We start from the raw sequence: 14,719 nt of genomic DNA on the forward strand, positions 1-14,719 counted from the left end.
ACTCATTGTTTCCATGCATCTCTGAATGAATTAATCAATAAATGGGTTCCATTTTGTTGTTTTCCTTGGAAAGAAAGACCGTTTTTACAGACGTTCAGTCTTTAGTCCTTTCTTCCTTGCATTAAGAACAACAGCACTAACAACAACCAGCGCCACCCACATCTCTGTCACAAACAACCACAACTTCACCATCGTCCCCTACCCTCGCTAATGTCCACACGGTCATTACCAGCTGAGTTTAGTCATCAAGGAAGTGACTTCCTGGGATAATGAAGAGTGATACCTGACACAAGGAGGTCACAGGGGTACTGTCCACGCCACACTGTCCACCCCATACACCACCTCAGTCAACTCTTGGGTACTCCACACATTCGAAAATTATTATAAGCTATTAAGCAGGCATTCACATCTAACGTTCTATTATACTTTTTGTGTAAAACGAACTGCAGTAATGTAATGCCATATCCCAGGACACCACCTCTAGATTATAGTCACTGTACCTCCTGAACGGTTGCGGAATTGAAGAACACTTCCTCCTTTAGCAGCTGTGGCGACACCGCACATAAGGACATGATCAGATTCGGGTCCGATCCCAGAATAATGTGGTCGGCCGAATGCCAACTACAACCTGGGCAAGAAAAAAAGCGTAGCTCCTTAAAATCTTTGCTCACATGCAAACTAAGAGAAATGCCATACAATAAAAATGAGTAAAATAACCAACCTGAAACTCAGACTCCCTTGCCTCGCTGTGGTAAAACACAAAAGAGCAGTTCAATAACCTGCGATGGTCTTGGCAACTGTGGTTCTGTAAAGACAGTGAAAAATCGAGGGCAGATTTCGCGCTGATTTTCCATAGTGTCTCTTGAGTTACAAAAGAAATAATTATAGACTGAAAAAAAGCAGGCGAATACAAAAAAAAGTATCACCCACTATATTACACATCTATCTATCTATCTGTCTATCTGTGAATGTATCTATCTATCTATATCTATCCATCTCTCTCTCTCTCTCTCTCTCTCTCTCTCTCTCTCTCTATATATATATATATATATATATATATATATATATATATATATATTCAGAATATAAATGATGTATTTTTCTCTGTAATCATCTTGATTACAAGTTTGTAAAACTCAAACATTTTAATGGTATTTGCAGAGCAAGGATTAATTATTCAATGCTTTCATGTATTTTATTTTCATGTATTTAGCCTATGTGTATACGTAAAGGCATTCAGATGGATAGATTAATAGATAGATAGATTAATGGAGTGAATGATTGAGTGAGTGAGTGAGTAACTGACTGATTAATTGACAGATAAAGATGTATACTCTTTTCTATTTTACCTGATAAGTATCACTTTTCTTTGTATTTTTGTTATTCCTTAATTGCTATTTGGCGGCAATGATCTTTGATGCTAAGTTAAAATGGTCAGATTCTCTCTCTCTCTCTCTCTCTCTCTCTCTCTCTCTCTCTCTCTCTCTCTAGATATAGATATAGATATAGATATAGATATAGATATAGATATAGATATCCAGCAGTCTGATCCGATTCTTATCTGTTGTTCTTGCTAATAATATTCTTATGTTTTTAATATATTTGAATGCATTTTTTGTCACCCTGTTTTAGTATGCGAAAAAGGTGAGTCCGAACTTGTGTATCTGAGCTTAATGACGCTACACACCGCCACTGCACACCACACCGCGCTGCTGATTTGCTGACTGGCTGACTGATTAACTGATTTGCTTACTGATTTACTGTACGTGTCTACCTTATCATTTAACATTAAAAGACTGACTGGCTGGCTCACTGTCTAACTGACTGACTGACTTATAAGCTGCCTTACTGATTGACGTACCTATTGATTGACTGATTGATTGACTGACTCATTGACTGACTCACTGACTGGCTGATTGACTCAATGACTTACTATTTGAGTTGCCTGCTAACTGACTGATTGACTGATTTACTAATTAGGTTTCTGACTCATTGACTGACAAGCTACCTGAGTGACTAACTGACCTACTGACTAATTGACTTGCCGTATTTACGCTTTACTAGCTGACTGACTTGCTTGCAAATTAATTAAGAGACTTACTGATATATTGGGCATCTTGTTTACTCTCTGATTTAATAATTGATTTGCTTACTGAATAACTGACTTGTTTACTGGGCGAATAACTGATTTACTTAGGTCGCGTCCACACGTGTGCTCGAACATGTACTGGCAACATGTAAGCAACACAGTAACGAACACGCTGCAAACATGTTGGGAACAGCAGCGTCCAGATCATGTTGGCAACATCATGATGAAGTCTCAGCTGCATGGTATGAACACCGGCAACATCATGATGAAGTCTCAGCTGCTTGGTATGAACACACTTATCCCATCGCCTCAGCTGCCAGTGTTCGAAACTGCACTGATACATGTTTGATTACGTCTGTCCAAATGCTGCTGCAAATATGTTCCCGAACATGTTACCAGCCGTGTTGCCAACATATGTTCGAGAGCACGTGTGGACGCGCCCTGATTGATTAAATGACTCACTGAGTGATTAACTGTCTTGTCTTGGCTGACTGATTACTAATTGACTAACAGAAGGATTGATTAGTTCATTTACATATATCACGTCATACCGTATGGATTCTGGTATATGACAGAGAACAACAGACTGCTAATAGGTAATGCAAGAGAAAGATCGTCACTTGGGAAGCGAACACTAATACATAAGAATATTTGTTAGCATACCCGACCAAACGTTTCAACAAGCAAGTGGCAGGCAAACTAGGCAGTTTAGGAAACTACAGTATGTTAACTTTGTAACACTTCCGTCTCTCCACCTTTGTGACTGTTATGTAACAAGAGAACAACACTTGAATTCGGTGCGAATTACGAAAATGTGCTGTTTAAAGGATACCATTGCGCTTGGGGAAAGGATCAGCAAAATGAAGATCTCTGTGTTATGGTGAATGAACTAAAGTGATTCAAACATGCAAGGGAAGAAAATAGCAGAGCAGGTGTTGGGCAAGCAGGGAAACAAGACACATTGGATTACATAGGATTACATAGGAAAGCAAACAGCAACAGACCTTATGGTCCTTTCGAGGCTGCTTGTTACAGAGAAAACTATGACTACAAGATCTAACTCTACATGCTGAAGGATAAGGATAGTAAAGCAAGAAGGCTCCCCCCATCACCAAACCCTCCAGGAAAAAGTGAGAAAAACCACCATGCAGCATGGAAAAACTGACATGGAAATTTCATAGGAAAAACTGGAAAGGAAAAGTCACATTCTATAATACTTTATCTATAAGCTACCCGACTGAGTAACCTGAAAGAGAAAGTAATCAAATAAACTAATAGTTACGGCATGACATTATAAACCGGTACATTGAGTTTATGGGAAGTCTGTTGACATAACGTGGAAACTACACACTGCACAGTGTGGATGTTTAGGGGTGGTGCGGCAGCCTTGCCTGGCGCTTTTGAGGTAGGCAGCAGTCAATCAGGCCCTAGCTCCGTTCACTCCACTGAGACAAGGAACTCTCCCCTGTGGGACAAGTACACAAGTTTCCTCCTGAAGCAGTGACCCCTGGTACATTAAAAAAATCCAGATGGTGGTCACTTGACTAACAGGGACCCTCAGTGATCCACAACCCATCACAGGTCGAAAGTGAGTGTAGTGACCATTAACTCAGAGTTATCTGTGCAGATCCTAATCTGTGCTTATATTGCTTTCTTTGCATTGGGGGGATTGAAATATATACGACGGGTGTCTTAGATAAAAGGGGGCTGCACAGTGCACAGTGTGGATGTGCAATGCACAGAGTGGATGTTTAGGGGTGGTGCGGCAGCCTTGCCTGGCGCTTTTTTGGTAGGCAGCAGTCAATCAGGCCCTAGCTCCGTTCACTCCACTGAGACAAGGAACTCTCCCATGTGGGACAAGTACACAAGTTTCATCCTGAAGCAGTGACCCCTGGTACATTAAAAAAAAATCCCGATGGTGGTCACACGACTAACAGGGACCCTAAGTGATCCACAGCCCATCACAGGTCGAAAGTAAGAGTAGTGACCGTTAACTCAGGGCTATCTGTGCAGATCCTAATCTGTGCTTACTGCATATTACCTCATTTGCACTGAGTAACTGAAAAATGTATAATGACATTACGTGACACTATGTTAAGTTTATGGGGTGTCCTGTAGACACGAGGGGACTGCGCAGTTTGGATGTTTAGGGGTGGTGCGGCAGCCTTGCCTTGTGCTTTTGAGGTAGGCAGCAGTCAGTCAGGCCCTAGCTCCGTTCACTCCACTGAGATAAGGAACTCTCCCATGTGGGACAAGTACACAAGTTTCATCCTGAAGCAGTGACCCCTGGTACATTAAAAAAATCCCGATGGCGGTCACTTGACTAACAGGAACCCTCAGTGATCCACAGCCCATCACAGGTCGAAAGTAAGAGTAGTGACCGTTAACTCAGGGTTATCTGTGCAGATCCTAATCTGTGCTTATATTACTTAATTTGCATCGAATAAATTGAAAAATGTATAATGACGTGATTCAAGGCGTTCCTCATATGGTTTGTTTCTAAGTCGTGGTATCATTTTTGTGATTCTTAGCTGAATTTTCTCTAATTTTGCAATGTCCTTTCTGTAGTATGGAAACCAGAATTGCACACAATACTCAAGATGGGGGCGCACTAGTGAGTTGTACAAGGTAAGTATGACTTTTTCCGATTTAAACTCGAAAGTTCTTCCAATAAAACCCACCAGCTTGTTCGCAATTTTAACTGCCTCTGTGCACTGCTTACTTGGTTTTAGGTCATTTGATATTATCACACCAAGATCCTTTTCATTGTCTGTACTTGATAACTGGATATTGTTCATTTTGTAGTTCGCATGGACGTTGTTACTTTCAGTATGAAGTACTTTACATTTTCTCTCCATGAATGCCAAAAGTGCGAGTGCGCGACTCAAACACTTTCTCTCTAGCTAAATTGAAAAGAAAAAAAAAAAAACATAAAAACTCATAAAAGCTTGCAATTATAGGTGAAAGAAAATAAGGTGGAAGAATAAGTAAGGGAAATTAATATGGAGGAGAGAAACACAGAAGAGCCAAAGGGAAGGGCAACCAGAGAGAGGAGGGAAACACAGAAGAGAAAAAAAGAAGGAAAAGCAAGAGAGAGGAGAGAAACACAGAGGAGAAAAGAAAAAGAGAGAGCATAAGAGAGGAAAGATATACAACAGAGAAAAGGGGAGGGGGAACAATAGAGAGGAGAGAAACAGACGAGAAAACGTGAAGGGAAAAGCAAGAGAGTGGAGAGAAACATAGAAAGGGAAAAGAAACAAGCAAGATAGAGACGGAAACAACAAGAGGAGACCTGACTTGGCATTTGTGGCACAGTGTCTGACTCCCCACGCACCACCTCCATTACACATTTAATTGACTGACTGACTGGCTGACCGACTGCTTAATTGACTGACCGATTGATTGACGTACTGAGTTACTGACTGATTGACTGACCGACCGATTGCTTGACTGGCTGACTAATTCACTGACTGACTGCCTGACTGGCTGATTGAGCGACAGATTAACTGACTGACTGACAGACTGACTACTGACTGACTGATGGACTGTCTTACTGAGTCATTGACCAACTAACTAACTGATAGCTATTCAGTGACTGACTTACTAAGTGCTTGACTGACTGACTGATTGACTAACTGCTTAACTGATTGTCAGACTGCTTGACTAACTGACTGACTGGCAGACTAACTGACTGACTGCATAACCTACTGAGTAACTGACTGAATAACTGCATATAACCTACTGACAGCTGACATATTGAATGACTGTTTGACTAACTGATTGACTGAATAATTGATTGGCTGTTTGACTGATAGGCTACTTGACTGACTGATTGACTGACTGTCTGGCTAGCTGCTTCAATCACTGACTCACTGACTATTGACTGAGTGATGGATTGCCTAACCAATCAACTGACTGCCATACTGGTTGACCAGCAAATACATAAATAGCCATTAAGAGACCAAGAGAAAAATAGACACAGAAGGACGAAAACTGAGAGAGAGAGAGAGAGAGAGAGAGAGAGAGAGAGAGAGAGAGAGAGTAGGACCTAGAGGATTGGAAAGGACTTGATTCCGTATTGGTTTTCAGTCAGTAATTTCGAAGACGACTTTAATGGCGCCCTCTCTCTCTCTCTCTCTCTCTCTCTCTCTCTCTCTCTCTCTCTCTCTCTCTCTCTCTCTCTCTCTCTCTCTCTCTCTCTCTCTCTCTCTCTCTCTCTCTCATTTTGTTATATATCTAAAATATTACATCCATAAACATTCATCATAAATGAAACACACACACACACACACACACACACACACACACACACACACACACACACACACACACACAGATATGACCCGGAGATGGACAGGTAGGCATAGTACACCTCCTCTCCCCAACCCCCCGTTCCCACATAGAGAGAGAGAGAGAGAGAGAGAGAGAGAGAGGTCACAGACAGACAAGGAGACCAACAACACAAGGAGACCAACAACACAAGGAGACCAACAACACAAGGAGACCAACAACACAAGGAGACCAACAACACAAGGAGACCAACAACACAAGGAGACCAACAACACAAGGAGACCAACAACACAAGGAGACCAACAACACAAGGAGACCAGCAACACAAGGAGACCAACAACGCATGGAGACCAGCAACACAAGGAGACCAACAACAAAGAGGCACACGTGCAAAAATATTAACTCTTCATTATTGGGATGATATTCGATAAGAACAGTGGGTATGAGCGACAAAGTGGTGGCATGTGAAAGAGTATGACACCCATGAGGTTTGTTGGGCCTCAGGGAACGGGGTATCATGTCTATGCCCAGAGCTGGACACACTGGAAACAAGAAGCTCTCAGTGAAGGGCAACACCCGCGCAGTGCATGGGGCTAAAGGCATGTCTACGCAAGCAGTGGCCACGTGTGATTTTGGAGTATGGTAATGAAAACGATTGGGCAAATATGAATTGGAGCAGATGGGAGATGTGGAAGGTGTGTGTAAGATATTTACAGAAGAAATATGTGCAGCATGTGATGTGGTGTGTGGAAGGAAGAGAAGGCGGAGGGGGGTGCAAGGAACAGCGTGGTGGACTGAAGAGGTGAAACAGGCTGTGGCACAAAAGAAGAAAACATACAATGAATGGGTGAGAAATAGGGGCGTGGAAGAAGTTGAGAGGCGGAAGAGAGAGTTATATGTGGAAAGGAAGAGAGAGGTGAAAAGATTAGTAAGAGAGAGTAAGAAGAGAGTGGATGAGGAATTTGGAAGGAATTTGAGTGTAAAGTGGAGGGACTGTAAGAAAATGTTCTGGAGAGAAGTGAAAAGAGTAAGACAGGGTGGAAGTGAAGTTAGCAGGGGAGTGAAAGATAAAAATGGTAGATTACTAGTGGAGAAGGGAGAAAAAGTGAGCAGATGGAGAGAACACTTTAAGGAATTGTTGAACGTAGAGGATGGAAGTAATGCGAGTATAAGTGGCTGGGGAATGGCTGGGAGAAGGAGGGAGGTGAGAAGACAGGAAGAAATCAGTAGGATAGAAGTTGTGGAAGCAATGAAGAAAGTTAAATCGGGAAAAGCCCCAGGAATTGATGGAGTCTGTGGTATAATGCTGAAGCATGGGGGAGAGATAGTAGTAGAATGGATGTGGAAGATGTGCAGATTGGCCTGGGAGGAAGGTAGAGTCCCGGAGGATTGGAAATCAGGTATAATTATTCCCTTGTACAAAGGAAAAGGGGAAAAAGAAGTGTGTGGTAATCATAGGGGCATTTGTCTTCTTAGTATAATAGGAAAAGTGTATGGTAGGATACTTATAGACAGTGTTAGAGAAAGAACAGAGAAATTAGTTGGAGAAGAACAGGGAGGCTTTAGGAAGGGAAGAGGTTGTGTAGATCACATATTCATTCTTAGATCTATAGTGGAAAAGTTTCTAGAGAAGGGAAAGAAGTTGTATGTGGCTTTCATGGATTTGGAGAAAGCATATGACAGGGTGGATAGACAAGGATTGTGGAAAGTGTTAAGAATATATGGAGTAGATGGGAAGTTGTTGAATGCTGTGAAGAGTATGTACGATGGTGCGAAGGCTGCAGTGCGTGTGGATGGTGAACTAAGTGAATTTTTCTCTTTGAAAGTTGGTTTGAAACAGGGATGTGTCATGTCTCCATGGTTGTTCAATCTGTACATGGATGGGGTAATAAAAGAGGTACAAGGTAGGGTAGTGGATGTTGGAGTGGCCCTGGTGAGAGAGGATAGTGTTTGGAAACTCCCTGTACTGTTGTTTGCAGATGATACTGTGTTGTTGAGTGAAGACGAAGGGGAGCTGCAAGGCTTGGTGGATGAGTTTGAGAGAGTGTGTAAGAAACGGAACCTAAAGGTGAATGTAGGGAAGAGTAAAGTGATGGTCTTTGAGAGAGGTGAAGTTAGTGAATGTACAGCGAGGTTAGATGGTGAGGAATTGGAAAATGTGAGTACGTTTAAGTATTTGGGTAGTGTGATGAGTAAGGATGGAGGTTTGGAGGGTGAAGTGCTTGAAAGGGTACAGCAGGGAAGAAAGGTTGCTGGTTCCTTGAAAGCAGTGATAAGAAACAGGGAAGTGAGCATGGAAGTGAAAAAGTTACTACATGACAGTATTGTGATACCAACTCTAACGTACGGAAGTGAAGCTTGGACATTGTTGGAAGGACACAAGTCAAGAGTGAGAGCAGTGGAAATGAGTTATTTAAGAGGAGCCTGTGGAGTCACGTGGAGAGACAGGCTGACGAATGAGGATATAAAGGAGCGTTGTGGTGTGGATGTGGATGTGATAGGAAGCGTTATGAGGAACACACTGAGGTGGTTTGGCCATGTGGAGAGGATGGAGGGTGAAAGACTGACGAAGAGAGTGTATGTGAGTGAGGTGGAGGGGGGAAGAGGGAGGGGGAGGCCGAGGATGAGATGGAGGGATGGGGTGGAGAGGTATATGAGAGAGGGGGGTGTGAGTTGGGAGCAGGGCAGTGAAATGGCGGGGGACAGGGCGACTTGGAGGCGATTTGTTTGTGGCCACCCCAAACGGGATTGAGGCGTCTGGCAATAGATAGATAGATAGTAATGAAAACAAAAAATGTTGGAAAACAATGGTGCAGACGTAATGAATTGAAGTACCTTCCCCACTTCTACTTTGTTGTTAATTGTTTGGTTTATCACCATACTTCGAAGCTGATGCATATCATCCTTGCATACTGATCGCATCCTTTGGACTTAAGGTCGAACATCTGACTCGTCTCTGTGCCCAAGATCTTTTACCGATTGTGTGACTTTTAACCCATCCACCAAGTTTGGTTTAAATCTGATGTGAAGTGCTTAGGTTTACCTTATACCTTTGCCTTGTACTTTGACTTATTGTTCTGAAAATAAAGTTATCTTATCACTGACTTACCTTAAATCTTTCCACAAAATTTCATCCACATCAAATAAAAACAACCCTAGTTGAAGGTCGGAATTTTGACCTTGACTTGTGACCTTTACCTTCGACCGATTGTTCTCAAAACCGAATACTTTAACTTTTCTGTTCCTCAGCCCTTCCACCAAGTTGGTCAAAATCGGGTAAAAACTATTAGAGTTAATTCGGTCCTTGTCCTAAGATTTTATCGCCTGAATATTATTCATCTGTTTCTCTGATAGTTCTAAATCCATCCATCCATCCATTGCCAGACGCCATGTATCCCAAACGGGGTGGTCAAGGGCTTAGAGTTAATTGTTTTACAGGGAGGGGCACTAATCCTCCACCAACCCCACTTGACACGTAGGGATGCCAACAGCATCTGGTGTTCCCAGGCGGTCACCCATCCAAGTACTAACCAGACCCAACGTTGCTTAACTTCGCTGATCGGACGGGAAGTGGTGTACTCAACGTGGCATGGCCGTTGGCTGGCATGGCCGTTGGCTGGATTTGGTACAGTTCCATTCAATAGTTTAACCATTATCTAAGAAAAAGACAGACAGACAAATAGACAGACACAGACAAAAAGACAGACCAACAGGACCAAACACTTAACGCCCTAACGCTTTGGGGCGAGAATGTAAGAAAAAACAAGCAATGACTACTTGAACGCAAAAAAAGAGAGAGAAAAAGAAAAAGAAAGCAGAGAAAATAGCGTTCCTTTGGGTGTTGACGTAGCAGCGTTGAAGTGGGAGTTCTGGCGCTGGGTCCGAGTGTGTGGTGTCTTTTACTGTGCTTGCACACAACATGTTTACCTCCGCCGGGCTATCAAGTTCATAAGCTTTTAGTCTGGTGAAGTCTCTTTGTTGTGAATTTTTACCGCCCCGACGCGACGTCTTTATTTTAAGAAAATCTCTTGCTTGTAAAGGGGTTAATGTAGGCTATACTGAACCCATCCAGTTCGAAGAGTCTCTCCTGAGCTGACAAAAAATGTCTGGAGATAGCATGGATATAACACACTCGCGCGTCCCCGAACTGAAGGCGTTGGCATAATTTCCTCAGCTATGTCATTCCCTTCTTAAACTCCCGTAACTCCCCAACTTCTTTAACAAGACAGTGAGATCTTCTGTTGATTTCAAGACAGGCCACCTACGAAGGGCCAGTAATTTTTTGTGGTTTGTAAACCAGTTTAACAATATAACTCACTGTTGTCACAGTGGAAGAAGGCTGTGTACGTGTAGTCGTTATTTATTTATTTTTTTTTATCGTTTTATTTGGTACTTTATTTCCTGCCTTAGCTCCTGGGTATTTTAGGTGCAACATATCTTTGAAACTTATACCCTTATAATAGACAGCCTTCACTCTGATCAAAACTTAGATAAAAACTTTATACCAGATTCGATGACACTCTCCCATCCTTTGCACATCCCAATCCACCCTTCCCATTAGCATTCTCCCTCTCCATCCTCTTCCCCCACCTTCCCCTACCCTTCCACCATACTCACTTTAGGTCCTTCACTGCGATACACGAGCTCGGACAAATAATTCTTGGTGGTAGGAGGGGGCGCCCACCATCCACTCATTCGATGTAGTGCTGTCATCAGATGACTGCACTGAGTAACAAACCAAATGGCTTTCTGTAGGCTAGGAAATCGATTACTACGTTGGATGATAAACGTATATTCAAATGACACCTGGTTCATTAGAGAGTTAAGACCCTCCAGTTGGACTGAGTCTGTAAGGGCCCACATCCGAGAGGTAGTTGGAGTTTACTGCTCGCATAATGCCACTCAAGGACGAGTAAATTTGGTCACCCTCGCCTTAAATGTCACGACTGAGTATCCAAGCCCAAGGTCCCTATGATCATTATGGAGCAAAACATATACACATCTATCTGCCTGTCTATCCATCTATCTACCTATCTCTCTGTCTGTCTATCTATTGTTACGGAACAGAGAAAGATAATGTACACTTTAAGTGAGAATACTAAAAATCACTACTGTCCCGTAAAGTTCCAGGTTCAAAACAAAAGAGTTAGGTAAAATTACAAGTTAAAGTTTAATGCTCAAACTAACAACAAAACATTCAGGACTCATAAGGATAATGTAATGGCAAAAAACAGGTTAAATATATGGTTAACTGCAATAGCATGTATTAACACGAAATTAGCAAGAGTAAATTTATCTAAGTCAGCCCTGATAAAATGAAAATACACTGGGTAATGCTCAGTTAATGCAAGATAAATTATTACAGATACAAAATATTATCAAAAATGACTGACATAAAGAACCCTACATGAATTACAAAAACTTCACTAGGCCTACAAATTAAACTTATGCTATACAGTACAAGCACAAAATGCAACAACACTTATACTCAAATTACACAGCTGCTAGATGGTTGGAGACTTCCTGAGCACTCAATAATAACTGTACAGGGGAGGACAGAGATGTGAACAAAATGAGGAGCAGAACTAAGTGGCAATAATGCAGAGACTGAGCTCATTATATCGGGGCCAGCAGAGCTTGATACAACTTGTAAGAAGGACGCGCAAATGAAGGCCATGGGGACAAAGAGCTGACAATCCCGCTCTGAACAACAGAAAGGACGACTTACTCTACTATAACGGTAGAAGGGGGCGACTGAGGCAGAACACGCTCGTGATCAAACATGCAGCATACTGTGCGTTAAAATTACACAAAGGATGATGAAATCATAGGCTATGTAACACCTCCCCACAAAGAAAAAGAAATTTACAAAAGAAATTTCTTATTACTCTAAAACAATCTGTCTAAAGTCTAGATAAGCAATCTGCAATAACATTTTCTTTCCTAGTGTTACAAAACATGAGATCTCCCTAGCATGTTCAGTCATAGGTACTTGCCAGTATCCCTTTAACAAATCAAACTTACTTATGTACCTAGCCTTTCCGATCTTGTCTATGCAATCTTCCACACGAGGGAGAGGGTAAGTGTCTGTTTTGGTTATCTGATTAACACGTTTGTAGTCGATGCAAAGCCGCTGTGACCCACCTGGCTTAGGGACTAGAGTGACAGGAGAACTCCACTCGCTCTGACAGGGCTCAATCATCTTGTGGTCCAACAGGTAGCTAAGCTCCTTCTGGATGAGAGGAACTTTCACTGGGTTCACACGGTAAGGAGGCAGTTTAATTGGCTTTGCGTCTCCAACATCGACATCATGCATCAACACAGTGGTTCTTCCTGGAGTGGCACGGAACACTTGCGGGTACTCCTGCAGTAATGTCGAAAACTCTTGCCTTTCCTCGGGAGGTAGATGAGAAAGCTTATTCTGGAGATCATTCATGATATCAGGATTCTTCCCCAAACTATCACTCAGGCTCATACTGCATGGGAGAGCTTCACTTGCAGACTCGGGTGGAACAGCTACAGTGCAGACTGGATTATTTTCGTCCCGCCTGTGATATAACTTTAGCATGTTGATGTGACATAGTTGCTTGTTCTTTCTACGATCTAGTGTGGCGATGACATAGTTGACATCACTGAGTTTCTTCTCCACAAAATAAGGACCACTAAACTTGGCTTGAAGAGGTTGCCCATGCACTGGTAGCAGAATCAAAACCTGATCTCCTGGCTGAAAGTGGCGTAACCTGGACTTCTTATCATACCAAGTCTTCATCTTCTCCTGAGCAGCTCCTTAATTCTCTCTCGCCAGTTGTAAAGCAGTGGACAGCCGTTCTTTGAACTTCATCACATACTCCAGCAGGTTGACGTCATCTTCCTCCGACAGCCAGCATTCCTGGAGTAGCTTAAGGGGTCCTCTTACTTCATGGCCAAACAGTAGTTCAAAAGGTGAGAAGCCCAGTGATTCATTTGGAGATTCTCTTGCAGCAAACACAACGAATGGAAGACCTTTATCCCAGTCTTTCTGATGTTCCAAACAGTATTTCTTGAGCATCGATTTGAGTGTTTGATGATATCTCTCCAACGCTCCTTGGGTCTGGGGATGGTAAGCTGAAGACGTGATCTGGGTGATGCCCAACTCTTTCAGAGACTGCTTGAAAACATTTGACATGAAATTACTTCCCCGGTCTGACTGTACCTCCTTGGGCAGACCAAACTTTGTGAAGAACCCTAGCATTTCCTTAACCACGTTCTTTGCTGAGATATTTCTAAGTGGAATGGCTTCAGGATAACGAGTAGCCATATCAATCAGGGTCAACACATAAGAAAATCCTGAAGAAGTCTTAGGAAGAGGGCCCACAATATCCACCAACACACGGGTGAAAGGCGCCTCAAAAGGAGGAATGGGAACAAGAGGTGCAACCTTTTCGGTCTGATTACAGTTCCCCACAACTTGACAGGTGTGACAAGACTTACGATACCAGGAAACATCCCTGAAGATACCTGGCCAGTAGAAGTGTTTCAAAATGCATGCCACAGTCTTCCTCACTCCAAGGTGTCCTGCCAAACTGGAATCATGAGCCACTCTAATGATATTCTGCCTACAAACACGAGGGATGACAACTTGATGTACAACCTCCCATTCACAGTCGGCTGATGCTGTTGGGGGTCTCCACTTCCTCATAAGTACTCCTGACTTATATAATAACAAGTAGAAGCACCAGCTGACTCTTCCTCACTGCAAGCAGAGTTAGCTAGACCTTTCAACTCAGGGTCAGCAACCTGCAACTCAACCAACTCTTGACGAGACAAATTATCAACACTACGGGGTACTGCCTCATCTGGTGAGTGGTCCAAATTAGCAAGAAAAGTGTCAGCTAGGATAACATCATCATCATCATTATCCTCTAAATCACCAGTAACTTTAGACTTAGCCCTAGTGACAGCACATGCAGGGAACACATCAGGGACATCACAATCCCGGGACGCAGCCACTGGCTCACTAGATAACTGAGGAGCTGGACACACTTGACTTCCACCAATATCATTTCCAAGTAAGAAAGTTACACCTGACATTGGGAGTGTCTCAACCAACCCAACCATAACGGAACCATTAACAAAACCAGACTCTAAATTCACTCTGCACAGAGGGACAGAGAAGTAATTATTCCCTACATCTTGTAAGATTACAGTTTCATCAGAGGAATTAACATTAGAGCCTAGAACACTGGTCAGCATAAGGGATTGGCAAGCACCTGTATCACGATATATTTTAACTGATTTCCTGTTATTACTGTCCAGAGGACTGACAAAACCATCAGACAGGAAATTAGCACATGAACTCTT

The 14,719-nt window shown here is 42.6% G+C and overlaps 1 protein-coding gene and 1 non-coding gene across 2 annotated transcripts in view; one reads left to right on the top strand and one right to left on the bottom strand.

The window, feature by feature from the left end:
* LOC145410066 (QRFP-like peptide receptor) overlaps positions 1-14,719 on the top strand; it is a 678,579-nt gene that overhangs the window by 569,476 nt on the left and 94,384 nt on the right. The gene's annotated exons all lie outside the window — the stretch shown is intronic.
* Positions 9,862-9,980, bottom strand: LOC145410268 (5S ribosomal RNA). Its single transcript, XR_013899234.1, has one exon. It is a non-coding gene; the product is annotated as a 5S ribosomal RNA (ribosomal RNA).

Source organism: Coenobita brevimanus, chromosome 84 (assembly GCF_032717465.1).
Source record: "Coenobita brevimanus isolate Jiangsu-jjx chromosome 84, ASM3271746v2, whole genome shotgun sequence".
Taxonomy (NCBI): Eukaryota; Metazoa; Arthropoda; class Malacostraca; order Decapoda; family Coenobitidae; genus Coenobita; species Coenobita brevimanus.